General features: G+C 34.5%; 1 protein-coding gene across 3 annotated transcripts in view; it reads right to left on the bottom strand.

Moving 5' to 3' along the window:
- CDH10 (cadherin 10) overlaps positions 1-20,757 on the bottom strand; it is a 123,574-nt gene that overhangs the window by 35,263 nt on the left and 67,554 nt on the right. The gene's annotated exons all lie outside the window — the stretch shown is intronic.

Here is a 20,757-nt window from a genome sequence, read left to right as displayed (position 1 = left end):
AAATAAGCACATTGTCTTTTTTTGCATTTGCACAGATAACTAGAGATCAGCTTTGAGTGCAGATACGTACCTGTGTGTGTTTATAAAATCACAACAAGTCTCAGAATACACAGTGAATATTTATATTTAATTGTTTCCTCTTGGTTTTATTTAGTTAACTAACCTTAGTTTCTTTCAGCTGAAGGACAGAACATTACAAAATTCCATGAAATCAGCTTTAGTGGGGAGGAATCCTATCTCTAGAAATTTGTGACAGGAGAAACAAAGAATAGTCTGTGGCCCTTCACAGTGTCAATGTGAAACACTCAATTCTGACAAATTCCCTCTATTCCAGAGCAAAACAAGAATTTATCTAAGCCTCTGGCACATCTAGATGTGGTTCCAGTGGGAACAACTTCTACTGCTGATGAGATTTATGTGCATAAACATAAATCTCATAAATTTGTGATCATAAATTATATATTACTGACAGACTAATTGACCTGAAGCCCTCTTCTGATTATAGCACCTTCATGCTCATAAACCTTAAGTAATTCTCCTTCATGTATATAATAAAGCCCAGGCCTCTAAGCCAGTCATGCTCTTACCTGAGTATATTCTTTCCCAGTGTATTTTTCCTTTAGACACTTGTATGAAAGTTTTGCACCAAATTGGACTTTACAAAGTTTTCTTGTCAAAAGTTAATGTCCTACATCTCTCTCTCCGTTTTTCACATGCTATCTCCTTCACATAAATTCTTCCCCCACTACTCTCTTCTAATCACAATGCAATTTATCAAATCTGAGAAAATGGCACTGTTACAGTGTTACAGTGAGTGTTTGGGGGCTGTGCTCCTCAAAATTCATATATTGAAACCTGAACCCCCCATTCAGTACCATAGAATGTAACTGTATTAAGGAGACAGGGTCTTTAAAGAGGTAGTTAAGGCTAAATGGGATCATTAGGGTGGGCTCTAATCCCATATGGCTGGTGTCCTTCCAAGAAGAGGAGATCTGGTCACAGGCACAGAGCGGAGACCATGTGAAGACACAGAGAAGACAGCCATCTAGAAGCCAAGCAGAGGCCTCAGAAGAAACCAACCCTGCTGATCTTTAACCTCAATCTTGGACTTTCAGCTTCCAAATCTGTGAGAAAACAAATTTCTGTTGTTTAAGCCACCCAATCTATGGTGCCTTATTACGGCAGCCCTAACACAGGGACTTCTATCTGCTCCGTTTGGGAAGTCATTTCCCAGGACTCTGCTTCTGCCACTCCCCAGTGAGTTTCAGCCTGTTCTTTTTTTATATTTTGTAGTTTTTAATTTTTCTTTTACATTTTTCTCTGCATCTATTTTTGGTAACACTATTGAAAGCAACTCTCAACTCATTCCTTGGCTACTGTCCTTCTGGCACTCTTTACCTTTGCTGTTTCTTCTCAAATTTCCTGTCCCTGAGTATTCAGATGGCCCTCACTCACTTCCTTCGGATGATTGCTCAACTGTGACTCCCTCAGAAGCTTTCACCAATAACCTTATTGAAAATAGCCTTATCGGAAACACTACACCCATTCTTCATAGTACTTGCAACAGCTAATCATTGTATCATTTACTTATTTATTTTTATGTACCATGAAGACGTAATGCGAAACAGGGACTTTGTATTTTTCCACCACTATTTTTTCACGCTCTTTCTTTGAATGCAGCGGCCACTATATACTTATTTGTGTATTAGATAAATGAGAAACTTCCTAACTTGTCTACAAGCTCCTTTACTTGACTAAATTCAATAAAATCTCAGATGCTATTATACACTGTAGTCATGTTATCCTTTTGAAAACAATAATGTTCTTTTGTGTGTGTTTCAAGCTTTTATTTATGAAAACAATAACCCTATTGATAATTACTCAGAGCTTCAAAATTCTTTGATTGGTCCCATTGAACTTAAAATAAAACATACATAAGCTGGCTCTCCATAAATTTGCTTCTCTGTCTTGTCATCCTTTCTCTTAATTAATACTCTCCACAGCACTGGTCTCTTTCAGGTTTAGACTTATCCAGTATGCTTTTCTTACTTCGATTTTCCACACAACTCTTTGCCAGGAAACCTCTAACTGTTCTTTTGAAAAATATCTATTTCACAATCTTTCTATCACAGACATCACTGACTCTAATCTATTTACTGCTACAACTTCCTTTAAAATATTAAATTTTATAGAAGCAGCATCTCAGTAAGTTGATTTATTACACTGTAGCAGAAGCAGCTTTTCTAAAACACAAAAATAATATCACTGTTCTACTGAAAGCACTTATTATTGACATTAGGATATTTTTTAAAATTTCATCATTTAGTTTATAATGTCTTTAAAAGACACTTGCTGTTAAAATCTTCGGTATCGTGATTATCTATTCTCAGATCTACAGTATATGTGAAGTGTAGCCACATTAATGCTGTTTTCAATTAATGATCAGTTAACCAGACCAAGAATAGGGAATACATGGAATATTTTACAAAATAAATAAAAATAATATGAATGACTTGATTGATATGTATGTGAAACCTGCACATACCATCTAGAGAATACAGATTTTTTTAAGCTGGCATGAAGCACTGAATCCCAATTGATCAAGAATTAAATTATTAGACATGTTTGAATAAATTTTAATAAATCTGTATCAATTAAGTTATCTGACCATCCTATAATTAAGACAGAAGTTAATACAAAAAAAGAAAACTCCCAAATACTCATATTCTTGAAAATTTAAAAGATAATTGAAAACAATTCCTATGTAACTGATGGTTCAAATAAGATACAAATAGAGAGACCTAAAAATAATTGAAAAATCAGTGAAAAGAAATTGAAACATGGTACAGAGAAAATGATTCTACTTAGAGAAGGTAATTTTTTTTATGTTTATTTATTTATTTTGAATGAGAGAGAGTGTGTGCAGGGGAGGGGCAGAGAGAGAGGGAGAGTGAGAATCCCAAGCAGGCTCCACACTCAGGGCAGAGTCAGACATGGTTCAGTCTTATGAATCATGAGATCTTGACCTGAGCCGGAATCAAATGGTGGACACTTAACTGACTGAGCCACCCAGGTGCCCCTAGAGAAGGTAATTTAGAACTCTGTGTGTTTTAATACAAAGAAAGACAATATGAAATTAATGAGCTAAGCATTAAACACAAGAACTTAGAAAAGAAAGACATAATAGCCATCAAAGAAAAATAAGGTAATAATAAGGTCATCAAAGAAAAATAAGGTAATAAGGCCATCAAAGAAAAAGCCATCAAAGAAAAATAAGGTAATAAGGTTAAGATAAAAACAGGAAGTAATATCATTGAAAACTAGTGTAGAAAAAAGAGAATAAAAGTGCCCAAAGTTAGTTGTTTTAAAAGATCCACGAAATAAATGTATAAGGCAAAATGGTTCATGAAAAGAGGAGATAGGGCAAAAAGTATTAAGAATTATTTTAAAGAAATGCAACTACAGATAATGTAGTGATTTAGAAATTTAGAGAATATTATGAACACTTACATGTCAATAAAATTAAATATTTAGGTAAATTCCTAAAGATAATTAAAAATGTACAAAAGCTACTAAAGAGAAAATAAAATATGATTTAAAATATGATTTAATATATGATATAATATTTAAAATGATCTATCCTCTTAAATACTAACAGCTCAAATATTTTTTATTCTTTTTTAAAATATTTTTCTAATTGTTTTTAATTTATTTTGAAAGAGGGGAGTGAGAGGGACAGAGAGAGGGAGAGAGAGAATCCCACACAGGCTCTACATTGTCAGCATAGAACCTGACGTGGGGCTTGATCTCTCAAATCATGATATCATGACCTAAGCCGAAATCAAGAGTCAGATGCTCAACTGACTGAGCCACCCAGGTGCCCCAACAGGTCAAATATTTTTAAGGAACATTCACAAAACAGAAAATTCTTTATTTTCTGTTCTTATGTAAAGTCTTTTGGAGAAAAGAAAAATGAGGATTCTTTCGCAACTCATTATAAGAACAATATAACCCTGATACTAACACCAGATAAGAGTCCAATGGTTATACAGTGTGGGTTAAAAGTCAAGATCCACCACACCTAGTCATATAATGTTTAGCAAGTTCATTTTTAATGTTTAATTCACCATCATTTACATTAAGTTTAGTTTTTGAGAAATGTTATTTTAATCACTTTACTATTAACTAACTCCAGACTTTGGATTTCACCAGCTTGTCTATTAAAGTCTTTGCAGAGATCCTACTTTGCATTTAGTGGTCATGTTTTCTTACTCTCTCCAATCCGTGTCAGTCTTTCCTTGTCTTTGTGACCTTGACACTTTAAAAAACTGGTTACTCCGTAAAATGTCTTCCAATCTCGGTCTGTCTTATATTTTTTCGTGATTTCATTGAGGTTTTGCATAGTTGTTAACAGAACACAGAAGTGATCTGTTCTCAGCATAGCATATAAAAGGAGGCATGCGATGTCAATATGTCTTGATCCCTTGGTTAAGAAGGTATTTCTAACAGTCTCCTCCATTACTAATCAGTAATTTTTAAAACAATTAATGCATGTTTTGGGAGATATACTTAAAGATTATGCAAATATTCTGTTTCTCCTCAAAAATCTGCCCACTAATTTTAACATTGATGAGTGATCTTACCTGTAATACTTACTACTGTGATTTTCTTATTCATTTATTTGATTGTTTGTTTGCTTTTGAGAGAGAGAGAGAGAGAGAGAGCAGAGGAGGGGCAGAGGGAGAGGGAGAGAGAATCTTAAGCAGGCTCCATGCCCAGTGCAGAGCCCAAGATGGGACTCTATCTCACAACCATGAACTCATGACCTGAGCTAAAATCAAGAGTCAGACCCTTAACCATCAGAGCCACCCAAGCGCCCCAATACTGTGATTTTCTAATGGTGATTTTCTATTTTCTTCATTATTTCCATATTTATTATTTGGAATTCTTCTGAAAGGAAAAGCTGCTCTTTCTCCCCATGTATTTCTGTTATTGTCTATTTTTATCAGCATAGACTCCAGGACACGTATTTTATAGTATGCATTATAATCCAATAATATCCTAGGTATTCTTTTGCACCAATTCTTACAGGTTTCGTCAGTGGGTGCTCCTTTAGGTTGTTCATGATGACTTTCAACATGCCTCTGCCACCTTTTAAAAATGTTTTACTTATTTAAGTAATCTCTACACCCAACATGGGGCTTGAACTCACGACCCCAAGATCAAGAATTGCATGTTCTACTGACTGAGCCAGCCAGGTGCCTGCACTATTATTATTATTTTTTTTTTTTGAGTGCTTCCTTAATTTCTGGCATCACAAAATGTTACAGGTTCATCTTATGTTTCCCTGACCAAGCCTTAAATGAGCCATGTCTCAAAGTAAGTCCTAATTTCTTTTACTTTAAAAAAAAAATTAATGTTTACTCATTTTTGAGAGAGAGAAAGATAGAGCATGAGTGGGGGAGGGACCGAGAGAGAGGAAGACACAGAATCAGAAGCAAGGTCCAGGGTCCCAGCTGTCAGCACTGAGCCGGATGTGGGGCTTGAACTCACAAGCTGTGCAATCATGACCTGAGCTGAAATTGGAGCTCAATCAACTGAGCCACCCAGGTGCCTCAGTCCTAGTTTCTTTAATGGAGATAGAACCATAATTTTAAATATAATGAGGTATTCAAAACTTATAATAAATGAAATAACTCTTATTTCATAATGTGTAAATGTGTCACAAAAGCCAGGAGAAAAGGAACTACTTGCCTTTAAAATAAGAAATCTAATTATACCTTTGATAAAAAGATATACATAACAGGAATTTATTGTTTTTTTAACTTGTTAACTGATATTTTTTTTTAAATTTTTTTTAATGTTTTATTTCTTCTTGAGAGAGGGAGAGAGAGAGAGAGTCAGAGCATGAGCAAGGGAGGGGAAGACAGACAGCAGGACAAAGAATCAGAAACACGCTCCAGGCTCTGAGCTGTCAGCACAGAGCCCAACGTGGGGCTCGAACCCACAAGCAGTGAGATCATGACCTAAGCTGAAGTCAGACGCTCAACCGACTGAGCCACCCAGGCGCCCCTGATATTTGTTTTAAAAATAAAATATCTGTATCCTTCAAAATGAATTTAGAGTGCTCTAAGTTTATAATATTAGTGTTTTTAAAGTTTTTAAAGCCTAAAAGAAAATCCTGTGCTATAACAGAATAAAAATATTTCATAGAAACACCATAATATTAAAACTGATTACACAAATTTTTATGTATAAATTCACACTTATAAACTAATTGTACGTTTTTATTTTAATCATTGTCTCTGAAAAGGCGTAGAATTTTATTCCACTAGCATGAAACACAACCCTAATGCCAAACACTGGTCACAAGTGTTTTCCATAATATAAACTAAATTTTCTTGGAGATTTGGTGTTGTAAGTCACAGGAATGGAAAGTGAGATCAGGAATTCTTCAGACTGAAATTAAGTGAGATATCAAAGATTAATGGGATCATAGAAAAACACAAAAATCAACTTATTTCTACTGTCCATCATTTTGAAAACGTGATCATTAATAATACAATAATAATTTAGTTGACTGAAAGACATTAAAACAGGCTTCTGGCAATGAAGCTAGATAATTCGGTTTAACTGGAAAACAATATTTGTGGATCATAAATTGAGATAGAAATATACACTTGAAGGTATTAAAAAAGGACAAGCACCAAGTTGACAGAAAATGAGAACCTACAAAAGTAAGTAGAAAACTGAAATCCCCTTTTGGCCTGAGGATATTTACCATCTCTACAAAATTGAGCATTATTTTTATGGCCTCTTCAAGCAAGAAGGACATCTAGCAAACTCCACGTAATCCACAGATGGGTTATGCAACAACAAATTGTCTCCACAATTAACTAGGATTAGTGTTTTGCAGGAAAAAGTGACCTAAAAACAAACCACCTTTGACAACATTTTACATTCCTAGTGTGTGTTCATAAGATCCTGAAGAACTATATTTTTTACAGACATAAGCAGTTTTAACCGCTAGAAGAGAAAGATGACACTGTAGCATCCATCAACACAAAGGTAAAGGATTACAAGTCAGTCTACAGTTACTCCAGGGAGAATCTGTGTATGGATAAGAAAACCACTGAAATTATGCTACCTGGGGGGATCCTTCTTCTTCACTGCCTCTTGCCATACCTTTCTTTTTCAAGCGCTTTTTACAAGAGCGAGAGACATTACCAGCCCTGGAAAGATATATTATGGCTAAATAAAAATACAGTTGTAAATATTTGACTCATAAAGTCACAAAAGAAGGAAAATGATGGAGTAAGTGCCACAAGATATAGAACAACATATCAAATGCCTGGTGAGATAGAAACACACATACATATAAGTACATACGTATATAAATACATATACGTGTGTATATATATCCATATGTATTTGTATGTACTTATATGCATATACATTCTTAGGAAACAAATAGTTCTTTAATATTTTAATGGAATAGATTGTCAACAATCTTTATAAATAAGCTTTTGAAATTTCCTAATGAAGGTTAATTCAGCTCTGTCAGAGTATTACAGGTATCTCTGCCTTATGACTTCTTTGAATTAACATCGTAAGTTTCCTCCCCTTTTCCTTCATGTTTCAGAATAATTATTGAACTACAAAATACTAAGGCATATCTATATATTAACCAAATTATTTTATTGCCAAAGACAGCTTTAAGTTACATGGGAGGGAGGTTACACAGAGATGTGGTTATTTCCAATTTTCAACTTTATCCTGCAAAGGTCCCTCTTCAATTTCCTTTCCATATGCAAAAACTTTAGTTAAAAATTCTGAGTCAGTGTCTTTTTGGTTATCTGCAACAATCCTCAGCTCACACACACACACTACACACACAAGTTGTTTCTAAAACTTTAATTTACAAGTAAATGTAGGCCAATATTTTAGCAATCTTTAGCAAGGGAAAGATTTCTAAAATAGGACAAACGATTAACAATGCATAACATAAAAGGTTGATGAATCAATCTATGCTCTAATTAATAACTTCTCTAAATAACAGACAATATAGAGAAAGTGAAACATGTTACAAATAAAGAGAAGAGAATAATTTCACTTTGAAAAACATAGTATGTCTAAAATCCATAAGAAAAGACACATAAGCTACCAGAAAAATTGGTCAAGAATATGAATGGTGAACAGTTTACAGTAGAGGAAACAAGAAAGGTAAATAAACAGAAATATGTTGGATTTTAATCAAGCAAATGCAAATTAAGGCCATGATGTGATACCATTTTATACCTACTAAATCGACAAAAATTAAATCTGACAAAACCAAGTATTCAAAGTATGTGGTGTAATGGGAACTATTACGCAGAGCTGATGGGTGTTAATTTTGGCACCATGGTTTTGGGAAATGTACTAATTAGCTAGGGCTGCTTTAACAAAGTGTCAAAACCACAGAAATTTGCTTACAGTTCTGGAGCCTAGAAGTCTGAGATCTAAATATCTGGCAGGCCATGCTTTTCCTGATCACTGTACGGGAGAATCCTTCTTTTCCTCTTCTAGCTTCTGGGCCTTGCCCAAAATCCTTTGTGTTCCTTGACTTGTAAGGACATCATTCCAGCTACATGGACATCTTCTCCCTGGGTGTTCACCTTGTCTTCCCTTTGTGAATGTTTGTCTCTATGTCCAAATTGCCCCTTATTATAAGGACACCAGTCATATTGGATTAAAGCCCTAACCCTAAAAGACCTCCTTGTAACTTGATTACCTCTGTAAAGACGCTACTTTTACATAAGGTCATATTCTGACATACTGAGGTTTAACACTTAAAAATATATGTTTTAGAGGACACAATTCAACCCATAACAGGAAACACGTGGGAATATATAATGCAAACTTAAATGGTAGCATAAACAAAGCCCAGCAAGGCATATGAGAATAGTTGCAGAAATGTCATATAGAAACACTATTTGTAAAATGAAAAAAAGAAAGGAAACAAAAAGGAAGAGAACCCAAATGTCAAACAGCATGAGAATAATAAACTTGTTACATAATATGCATGCAAACAAAATTCAAAAGTGAAAACTGTGAGCTATAGTTATGTGAAAAAAATATATATGAATCTTAAATACATAATAATAAATGGAAATAGGAATGTATCAGAAAATTATATACAGTGTGATATTATTTTTATAAGCTATAAACAATAAAAATCAATAATATATTTTTATGGATATGTAAATGCTCTATGTATACTTATAAATTATCTATATATGTATATATGAATATATATATTAAATAACAAAATTTGAGGATCATGCATATAAATGAAAACTATTTTTAAAGTCCTTGTAATGATTCAAAGTGGTACTACTTATATTCTCTTGTAGTTATTATAACATACATGAAAATTTAAAGCAAACAAGCAAACTCATATACACAACAAAGCATCACTTAAAACTGTTGGTACTGGGGACCTGGGTGGCTCAGTGGGTTAAGTGACCGACTTTGTCTTAGGTCCTAATATCACTGTGGGTTTGAGCCCTGCATCAGGCTCTGTGCTGACAGCTGAGTCTGGAGCCTGCTTCAGATTCTGTGTCTCCTTCTCTCTCGCTGCCCCTCCCCTGCTCATGCTCTGTCTCTCTCGCTCTCAAAAATTTCAAAAAAGTTAAAAAAAAATAAGTGTTGGTAGTTAGGATTCAATAACATGTCTCACAAAGTTCAAATATATATTTGAGATTTATATATTATATAGTGTATACATTATACATTATTATAATCATATATTATGTGTAATATATTTATATATTATTTCATATCATTATATATATTTGGGATTCATATATTATATATTATCTATAACAATATAATACATAATATATGCTATATATTATATAAATATTAATTATATATTATTGTATTTATGCGATATTAATATAAAAATACTTATAAATTAATATAAATATATAATATACAATAACAATAATACATATAACAATACAAGGACACATGAGTATCCCAGGAAAACAAAACACTGATATAAAAAATTCCAAAAGCAAATAAAAATGAAACAAATAGAACCTTGGAGCTAGATCAACAAAAGAGTGTGGAGCCATCACATAAAAAATATTTTAAAATATATTCAATATGCTTTAAGAAGTAAAAGTGGTCATAAAAATCTCACCAGAAAATAACTATAAAAAGTGCCTGGGCATTTTTGATAAAGAGCCAAATACAGTAGATATTTACAATATAATAGTTGAAGTTAAAAAATAATGGATGGGTTAAACTGAAGATTATGATTATCCAATGTGGGAATTTGAGGGCTAGAGGATAAATGGAAGGAAGTATATGCAATTGAAAACTCATATGCAACTGTGTGGTTGAAAAAAAAAAAAAAGACATGGATTAAAATGTCAATGGACCTTTCAAGGTAGCCCCTGATCCTAGCAAAATATTGAACAATGTCATCAAAATTTGATGATGAAATTATTTTCAACCCAGCCAGCATATTAATCAAATGTGATAACCCAATAAAGATAGTTTTAGACTCAGCAAATTTCTCTCCCTTTGGGCTTTTTGAAAGAACCTATGAAGAATGTATTCCAGGAAAATAAGGTGCTAAATCAAGATATGGGAATACATGAGATGTAGACAGTTTTCTATCCAAAGTACGGAAGTAAAAAAGGAAAGTCTGGGATGGCAGGATTTCCTGAGCTGTAGAGATTAGCCAGCCCATGCTGGGAGGGGAATAAGAGGGCTTTAGGTGTGCAACCCCGAACGCTGCCAAAATGAAGCTAAGTGCTATGGGGCTGCTCGCGAACGAGTTTTGAGCAGCTGTACACGGAGCACGTGAAAAGCTCAAAGCTGTAATATCTTGGAAAAATACAACTTTGGTAAAGAGGATCGCTCATATTCAATAGCTGAAATTATTGCATGGGAAATAAAATGCCTGGCTTTGTCTTAGAAACATTTGAGAGCCAGAATATGCTCTGTTAAATATTTTGGCCCAGGGGCGCCTGGGTGCTCAGTCAGTTAAGCGTCTGACTCGGTTTTTGGCTCAGGTCATGATCTCACAGTTTATGAGTTCGAACCCCATGACAGTGCGGAACCTGCTTGGGATATTCTCTCTCTCCATCTCTCTCTGCCCTTCCCCCACCTGCTGTGTCTAAATAAATAAATAAACAAAAATTTTTAAAAAGGTGGCACAATGGTCAACATTTTACATAGTTCATAGCATAGTATTTTGATAAGCTCCTTTTGAAACTTGCAGGGTTTTTTTTTTTTTTTTTAGACAATTAAAAAAATACATATATATATATATGTATATATATGTAGTGATTCTGTGAAAATGCTGTTGGGATAGAAAGACAGAGAGAGATTGGCAATAGTGGATAAAGTAAACCTAATCACATTACTTAAATTTGCTAAGATAATGGATAGTGCAACGGGGAAAAAACTGATATAATTACATCTAGGGGAGAATGGATTGAGATGTTACTGCGTTCCATTTTCACTAATCATGAAAGGAAGTCAAAGGTGAGATATAAAAATATTTCAACAAATAATAAGATATTGCTTAAAGAATTGTAGCTTAACCTAGATGAACTGAAAAAGTTACAGTTTGAAGTTGTTTTCTGTGAGGATTAGAGCTACAGGTGAGGAAGAATGGAAGAGGTGGCTTATTTTCCTTTTTAAAAAAAATATATAAACTTAATACTTCGATGCAAAATATTTTTTAAAACCTTAAGTAGAAAATTTTCTTGATGATATTAGGGATTATCAGGTTCTGGTAAAAGGTTTCCTAATCATGGGTCTTCTTTTAACAGACAGACAGAACAAAAGAATAAAACGTTTTATTGTTTCATTAGTTTTACTGTCACACAGATTTCACTGAATATTGCCTCTGGAAATCTGTTCTCCCACTTTTTATTTTTAGCTTGGACATTTTTGAGATTGGTTGTATTTTTAGGCACATGCTTAGATTCTGAAAATCTGCCTGCTTTAAACTTGTCATTATAGTTCTGGTCAAGAATCCAAAATTATTTATCACTTCATTTTATTTTTTGGTTGGTGAAGGGACTATCTCCATTGCAAAATTTATTTCCTTTTGAGGAGAGTAAACATTAATTTTCAGTACCTTCTGAGACTTAAACAGGAAGTGACCATGTTCCATTGGTTCATATTATAATAAGACTAAATTAGTATGTATATCTCAGTTCTATTCCACAGTAGTTTGTTGTAAGGGACATACGCACACACACACAACACAAACACATATAGTAGGTGAGTTGGGAATATGTGTGTACATACAGGCACATACATATACTTATTTACCCCTGAAATGTTAATAAAAGTATGTTCAAGGTGTCTCATACTTTCCAGAAAAGCCACAATTAAGATGGAGCCCATTCATCAAAATAGTATAGATTTAGCTCTCTATTAAATAATTCAAATAGTATGATATATACACACATACAATATACGCAGTCATGATTGTTTTTAATTCTATGGCAGCTCTAGTAATTAATTTGTTCAAGAACTAGTTATTCAGTGCCCAACATTTACAATTTGACAATACTTTCTCTGGAATTATGTTTATGTGCAGAAACTTATTTAGGGAGAAGATTCACTGGGTCTATTTCAAAGTTAATAGACTGCATTTCTATATTTTAAACGTGTGAAAGAACTACTCATTCCTATTTTATAATTCCTTTCCAAGAGTATTCTGCTGAACACAAGTATCCTAGTTTGTCAAACAAACTGAAATTATTTTCATTAGGAGTCTGCAAGGGTGTTTATCACGTAGGGGTTGGGAGCAAGAGAGACATCGGAAGGAGGCAGATTGTTACGCGTCCGTTGACAAAAGCACAGTAGCTCCTATCACCCATCTAACATTTCATTTTTCCTTAAAGACATCTATTTGCATGCTCCTTATTTTTACTCTTACAGTTGATGGAGCTTTAATTACGTGGTACGCTTTCCTATCAATTCCAATTTATAGTTGTTTTAAACTCATTCCCAGGTGTCAGATTGAATCATTTGCTTCTCTTTTAATGTTTAGGGCAGATAAATGTTTCTTCCTGGAGTATGTTCTTAGTTTGGTTATCGACTTAAGCACAAAGGCATGAATGCAAGGGGAAATTGCCATTTGTGTCTCATATATGGAAAGTCGTGGTTAGAAGTACAAATCTAAAAGATAATATTGCAGAGACTTTGTAAGGACTGGGCAAAAGGTATGGGAAGTGCACTTGGAGACCATTATTGACAACCTCACATTACATCTGAATTTTCATTATTAAAGATTTCACCCAATTTTGATGTATTTCTGATTTTATAAGATTCAGATTAAACATTCCAGGTCACTGTTTTACCAAAATTTTGATCAATAGGACCTTTGCACTTGAATATTAAAAACGCTGCAGATTTGTGTACTAGAATTAGAAACAGTTGACAGCTCAATGTAGGAGACTCTGGAGGAAAGACATAAGATAAGCCAAGTAAGAGATGTGACAAGATGACATCCTCAGAAACAACAAAAGAGATGCCAGAACACCAGTGGGACGGCAGCAAGGGCAAACTCAGGTTTTGAGCTTGGCAGGAAATAGTTGCAGTTTTGTTTTGTTGATAAAAAACAGTAAGGCTCAAAGAGATAGAATTTGTCTTTTTTCTTTGTTCCCTGCCCTTGTTGCTATTCACATTTACGTAAGAACTCTCAGCATTTCTAACACTGTGATGAAAAAAAGAAAAAAAGCACCACATATATGTATCAACAAAATAATTTAACATTAGTTTAATTTTTTTTATTTGCTTTGTGTGTAATCTTATTGTAACATCTCTACGCTGCATAATAATCTCAAACACTTGCTTTAAGAAAAACGACACAATTATGCACGTTTATAAACCATTCCATTGTATAATGTTTAAAAGATGTTTTTTAATGAGCTTAACAGGAAGAAATTAAAAACGAGATAAAGCTCCTTGGAGAAAACTGCACAGTGGTTAAGGAAATTATGCAACGCTAAATGGGCATTTAGGAGAAAGGAGAGGAGAGATGAAAGTCACACCAGAGACTGACAAAGGAATGAGGCTCTGGAACTGAAGACTGTCACCAGAGGAAAGACAGAAACCTAAATTTGTGAGCACTGGAGACGTGATCACCAGCTTAGCTTTGGGCATTGAAGTTAAATTAGAGCAAAACAAGATGCTGCATGATGTCTTAGTTTCCTGTTCATTGAGGAAAGTTACAGGACAAAGCTTTAAGAAAAGCTGCCCATTGATTCCCGGGGACTTGGAAATCCATCTGGATACGTATCTTTGAGATCATCTCCGAGGTTTGGCATCAATGCAATGCACACAATTGCAATGTATAGAAACAAAATTATACATAGGACATGGAGAAGTTAAGATAACCTTAAACTAGTCATTCATAAGCATATTAACATTGTATTAGGTGGCCCCTATGTTTGCAATGTGTCCCTGAATAGGCATACTAGAACCTCTGTAACAGCCAAACATTTACACAGCTAGTTTGTATCTAAGTATTTATATCTATACTCATCCGGGGGTATTATTCAACTTTGCTCTGAAGGATACAAAGGAACTTTGAATCCCATTTTTTCAAAATGCCAAATGGTTTAGTCGAAGGCAACTCTCCGTGGAATAACTGGGGAGTTTCAAGTGGATTTCTGTATAATTTCCATGCACACTACTCCTCTGAGGAATTTATATCTTTCATCAGATTTGCAGTATTGTGCATTTCCCCAGTTATGTCCCTCTAAACATTTAGCCTGGCTGAGATCATACATGTCTGTTTTCACTTATATGTCATGTGTGTACCTCGGATCAACATATTTTTTCACTACTCCTAGATATCTGAACTCAATTCAAAATCTTCAAATCAAGCTGAAATCCCTGTCTCTCTCTTCAAACAATGTCTTCTGGTAAAAAGCTATAAAACAGCTTTTTCTTTTGCTCTCTCCTTTCTCCTTCAAAACTTTTGTCGACATGATGACCAAGTCCATTGGATCACCCACTTAAATGTGTCTCAAATTCCTCCTCTCCTCAGCATTGGTCCAGACTCTCATCAACTGTTGCTCTTGTGATCCAAGCAGTGTGCTTCATTGCTGCCAGAATAATTAGCATAATTATTCCTTTGCATAATCTATATGGCATTTTAGTTTTATATCCATCCCTTTCCCTGATGTTAACAATGCCTATACATTTTCCTTCTTGTCTCATAATCCCTGCTGCAAACCCTGAGGTCCAGCCATACCAAACAGAACTCATTTCCTTTGTTTTCCTACCTGGAGAACTCTTATATAATTTTCTCTTTCCTGATCCACTTACATCTGAAGAGTTTATCATTTGATGTTTTAGACTTCAATTGGTAATTATAGTATGGATGTTATTGCACCATTCTCCAATTATAGGTGGGTATGGAACATGCATGTCAACATACATATGTGTGTGCATACATATATGAGTATGTATACTTATAACTACACATCCGTACATACACATAACCTATATCTATGTGCAAAAACAAGCAAGAAAAGAAGTAAAGAAGACATGGGGTGTGAGATAAACTATAAAGTGTGTGTGTGTGTGCGTGAGAGAGAGAGAGAGAGAGAGGACACAGGAAAGGGAAAGTTTGTGTCTATACCCTTCAAAATACAAACCATTTGTGGATGTATCCTGTATCTTGTATCTCTCTTTATTAATTTATTATTATTTACTAGCATAGTTCCTGCCCACACTGTATGACTTCATTCAACATTTTATAAATCAAGGAATGCTTTTACAACACCATTTCTTTGTAATTATTATAAACTGTAGACATTGGAACCATAGGGAAGAATCCTACAAATATTTTGGTGGTCACAGTAAAAATCATAGTTATCTCTAACCAATAAAAATTATAGAACAGTTCTAAGGAATATAAAGGTATTTTTTTTCCCTAGACAATGAAAAAGGGAAAAAGAGATATTTTAAATTTCATTCCTTCTTTCTCAGGCTAAAGCATCTTCCTTGGGACATACCTGACTGTTGCTCTAGTTGAAATGTGCTCTAGTTGAAATGTGCTTGATAATTTTAAAATATGCAGATCAGCCTGAGGCCTACATTACCTTAGAATCCCCAGTAGAGAAGAGGTTGACTCTATTTACAAAGGAAAAATCAGCACTTATTAAATCAAATCTCTCTTGTACCAGGCAGGGATTACGGTAGTCTCACAGCTCACTGAATATACAGGTCTTAAATCCCTACGTATATCATAGAGACATTTCCTTGAAAGACCTTGTCTGATGCAAACCTGTTTATTTATCTGTCCAAGGAGTATAAGGATCCCACCAAAAAAACAAAACAAAACAAAACAAAACAGCCACTCATGTTTGGTCCCTGGGAATTGCAAAAGCACCAACCTATAAAGGTTTCATTTCCCTATTTGTAGCAAATGCATAGACATTTCAAGAATTTAGTATACCTTATCTAAAGTTATCTGTATAATCTACATACAAGTAGTGAATTATGGAATTAATGAAAAGCAAAATGATCCAGGGAAGATAAAGAAGAGAGTCTTTCATGTACCAATTTCTTTCTTGGTGTAGTGGTTAGAAGTGTAGATTTTTGAGCCAAAGAACCTTGATCCCCAATCTGACTTTAATTTATTTCCCAGTTATAGAACTTTGTACAAGTAACTTAAGTTTACACATATCTGTTTTTTTAACTAATAAAAAGGAGGAGGCAATTATGTTATAATGTTATATAGATATTGTGAAGACTTAATGAGTTTTTTTTTGTATTTTATAGTTCTCAGTACATGCTATAACACTGTGCTTATTACTATTATTTTTATACTGCTTTTTTGAAATTTAGGCAAACTGGATAACCCATATTTATGTAATTTAATGGGCTAACTAAAGTCAGTCAGTGTCCAATCTAGGTCATTTAGATAAAATACATAAATATACATATGATATCTTTTTAGGGCTCTGAGTGATTCTAGAATTGTTTGCTATTATTTCTCAATTGGCTATAGTTGTGTATAATCTTTAGATACAATTTGAGAGAATATAAAGAGATGGTATTAAAACATTCAGAAAATTAGAGTCTTATTAAGTTTATTTGTACACTGAAAGTGTCTTATTACCTATTATTTATCTTAATAAAAAACTTTCCTATAAGGGAGAAATTCTGTGTCAATTTTCAGAACTAACAACCCAATGAACTGATTTTTGTTACTGTCCTTAATAATTCATGGCAAAAAAATATAGTGAACAAATATAAATTCACTCTTTTGAGTGTACTTGGGATAGATCTGGAAACTGACATAATAAACATCATATCAAATTCTCATAGATTTGATCATTATCTACACACATAATGCCCTAAAACTTAAGAGAATGAAGAATAAATACAAATAAAACTATCACCCAATTTGTTTGCATTTTATAAATTTTTCCCCTTCATAGAATTTCAGCTCATTCAACATTGCATAAATGTACTAGTTACTGGTTCCTGACTCCCACTTGTCCACCTAAGCTTGGTGCAAACATGTCTGTGACTCAATGTTAAGTAGACTAGAGGCATGGTTCCATGAGAGCTGGTTTTCTCAGGAGCTCACACCTACAGTTAGGAGATGCGAAAATAATCTACTCTCTCTGTCTTTTGTTGTCTGTGATAGGATGTGTGGGAAAGCAGCTAAATGTGAATAAAGAGCTGTGGTCTTGAGCTGTGCCCTAGACTTGTCTCATTTGTGGTTTGGAGTTTTTGCCAGGGTTTCAGAGGTTTAGCTGCCTTCCTTCTTCTTGAGTTCTAGTGAACTACTGTCCCATTCAAGAACTAGATCCAAGTCCCCAGCACCAGCTGGCTGGCTGAGACCCTAACCATCTGCATAAGTGCTTTTGTAAATGCTTTTTCCCTAATCCTGAACCTACTTTCTAGATGTTTATTTTGTTTTGTTTTATTTTTGTTTTTAATGGATTTGATAGTCTTATGATATAACATTCTCTGCTATATCAAGGCAAAGACACTGGGTTCTGCAGATCAGATATTTCTTAATCATTTACTCTGGTCAGGATGAAAATCAGTTATTATAACATTTTCCCAGAGATTTTTTTTTAAAGTCATTGGACATAAATCTTATTGTCCCAGTTGATTTTTCCAAATCCCACAGAGATCAAGTTGCAGTAATTTAATATTTTTAATAGACCTTTTCCATGGAGTCTATTTTGTTTTTCTTATTTTAGGGAAAGAAAAAAGGATACGGAATGAAAAAGACTAAAGTATTCAAGCAGGATACCAGGAGCTTAGATTTCAGGTGAGGAAGTGTTATATGTTCTGGGTTAGCACAATGAAACAGCACCATACAAGGACCACTGAGCATCTGACTGGTTGGAGAGCAGAAAAACAGGCTCTGGAGTCCTCATTCATGAAAGTATTCATTCGTTTGTATGAGGTACGCACATTCATTTTGTTCTGGCCACTGAGGTTACAGGTCTCTCCAGGCTTAAGGCACTTCTATTTAATCTTTGGTTGGCCACAAAGAACAGCAGCACAACATCAAAGACAGGAAAGGAATGAGATCAGAAACATTAGATACACTCATGAAGAAAGAAAAGGGAAGAGGAGGAAATTGAGTTTTATCAAGAACTTATTATATATTGCAGTTACTATTGAAGACATTTTACATATGTGACTGTATTTATTTATTTATTTTTATCATTTTTTAAATTATTTACTTTTATTTTAGAGACAGAGATTGAGAGCATGAGCAGCGGAGAGGAGTAGAGGGAGGGGAAGAGAGAGAAGCACGCTCCATGCTCAGCACAGAGCCCGACATGGGGCTCGATCCCATGACCCTGGGATCATGACCTTGGCCTAAATCAAGAGTCAGATGCTCAACTGACTGAGCCACCTGTGGGCCCCTGACCTTATTTATTAACTGTTAACCCTCTAAGTATTGTATATGTAAGACCTATGATTAGGGAAGCTAAATTGTCTAATTGTATGCATTTTCAGTTCCTAAAATTACTCAGGTCTCCTTAGAAAAGCCTCCCCTACTCATCCTCCCTAAAATAGCACCCCTGCCATTATCTAGCCCCTTACCTGCTTCATGTTCTTCACAACACTTACCACACAACCAGACATCACATTATGTTCCTGTAGCTATCACTTTATTGTCTGCATCTTCAACTAGGAGCTCAGGTCCTTTGTTGGCCATTGTGGCCTAATTCCCACTTTGTGACTGGGCCATAGGAGACTTTAAGAAATTACCTACTAAACCACACTTAATTCAAGATTTCTTTCTAACTACTATATTGTTTGTCTATTTTATTTTCTTATTCATCTTACTTCTTAAAGTACAGGCATTATTTTTTCAGTCTTCTTCCTGTTCTTCTTTTATTCCTCAACTTAATATCCTCCAGCTTCTTACAAAATAATTTCAATGAAAACCAATTGGGAAAGATCATCTGCAATTACTCCCATTATGTAAATTCCAATAGCTGCTATCCAGTGCTGATTTAATTGGACTTTTTGGAAGTAATTGTCACTTTTGTCCTTTCCATTGTTATTCTGTTTTGTTTTGGCATTATCAAGTTACAAAAACATATAAAAATAGAAGCTACAGAAAAGCAAACATTAAAAGCATCTATTATTTCAGGGGTGCCTGGGTGGCTCAGTCGGTTAATCGTCCAACTTTGGCTCAGGTCATGATCTCACAGTTGGTGAGTTCGAGCCCCACGCTGGGCTCTGTGCTGACAGCTCGAAGCCTGGAGCCTGCTTTGGATTCTGTGTCTCCCTCTCTCTCTCTGCCCCTACCCCACTCACACTCTGTCTCTCTGTCTGTCTGTCTGTCTCTCTCTCTCTCTCAAAAATAAATAAACATCAAAAATATATATTTAAAAAAAAGCATCTATCATTTTTATCACCAAAGAATCTTCATCACCACTTTGAAGCATGCCCTTTATCATTTGTTTTTCCTGCACAGAATATGCCCTTTCATAAATTAGATTTTGCTAATTCCCAGCTTTGTGAACTCTTCATCTTTTTCTATCTTTATGACATACAGTAGTTTTAAGAAAAGACTTAGATCAAGAGATAAATTCCCCCAAAAAGCTTCCACGGTAAATGATGTACTCATACCTTCACCCCTCCCCCCAATTTGGATAAGTGCTACTATTCTGTATGCCCCTTGCATTCTGTGCATAGTTCCTTCATTACACATGATTTCCTATTGAAATATTCTCTCTATTGCTAGACAATATATGACTCATAATCAAGAATCAAGACATTAATGTTCATACGCTTAGGTACAAACATAGTACCTGTCAGTGAAAGGTAAGCAATAGATTTGTTTCCCTTATTATTTTAAAAATTATGTCACTTTATATAACGCAGGATTGTGAACAAATTCAATAGAGTATCTTTTTGAGACTGAAAAATACAAGTTAGTATCTAGAGCAAAAGAGCAGAAAATACTTTTAGAACTCAGTTTTCAGGTGCCCCCTAACCTTCTAATCCATTGCCTCTCTTTTAGAATCACACTAAGCTGGGCACCCATATTATATTAATGTTCACCTACCTGTATACTTCTAAAAGCACAGGACCGTGATGATAACGTAGGTCAGGAACACAGTTATATGTTTGTTAATACCAATAAAAATTTGCTATTGTCAGTGCTCCTGGGAGTGTAGAGCTTTTTAATCTAATCTCCCACCAACCTATTCCTGTTTGGTATGATCCGGATACACC

Source organism: Panthera leo, chromosome A1 (assembly GCF_018350215.1).
Source record: "Panthera leo isolate Ple1 chromosome A1, P.leo_Ple1_pat1.1, whole genome shotgun sequence".
Classification (NCBI taxonomy): domain Eukaryota; kingdom Metazoa; phylum Chordata; class Mammalia; order Carnivora; family Felidae; genus Panthera; species Panthera leo.
Note: the sequence above shows the minus strand (reverse complement) of the source record. Positions and strands in the feature narration are given on the sequence as shown.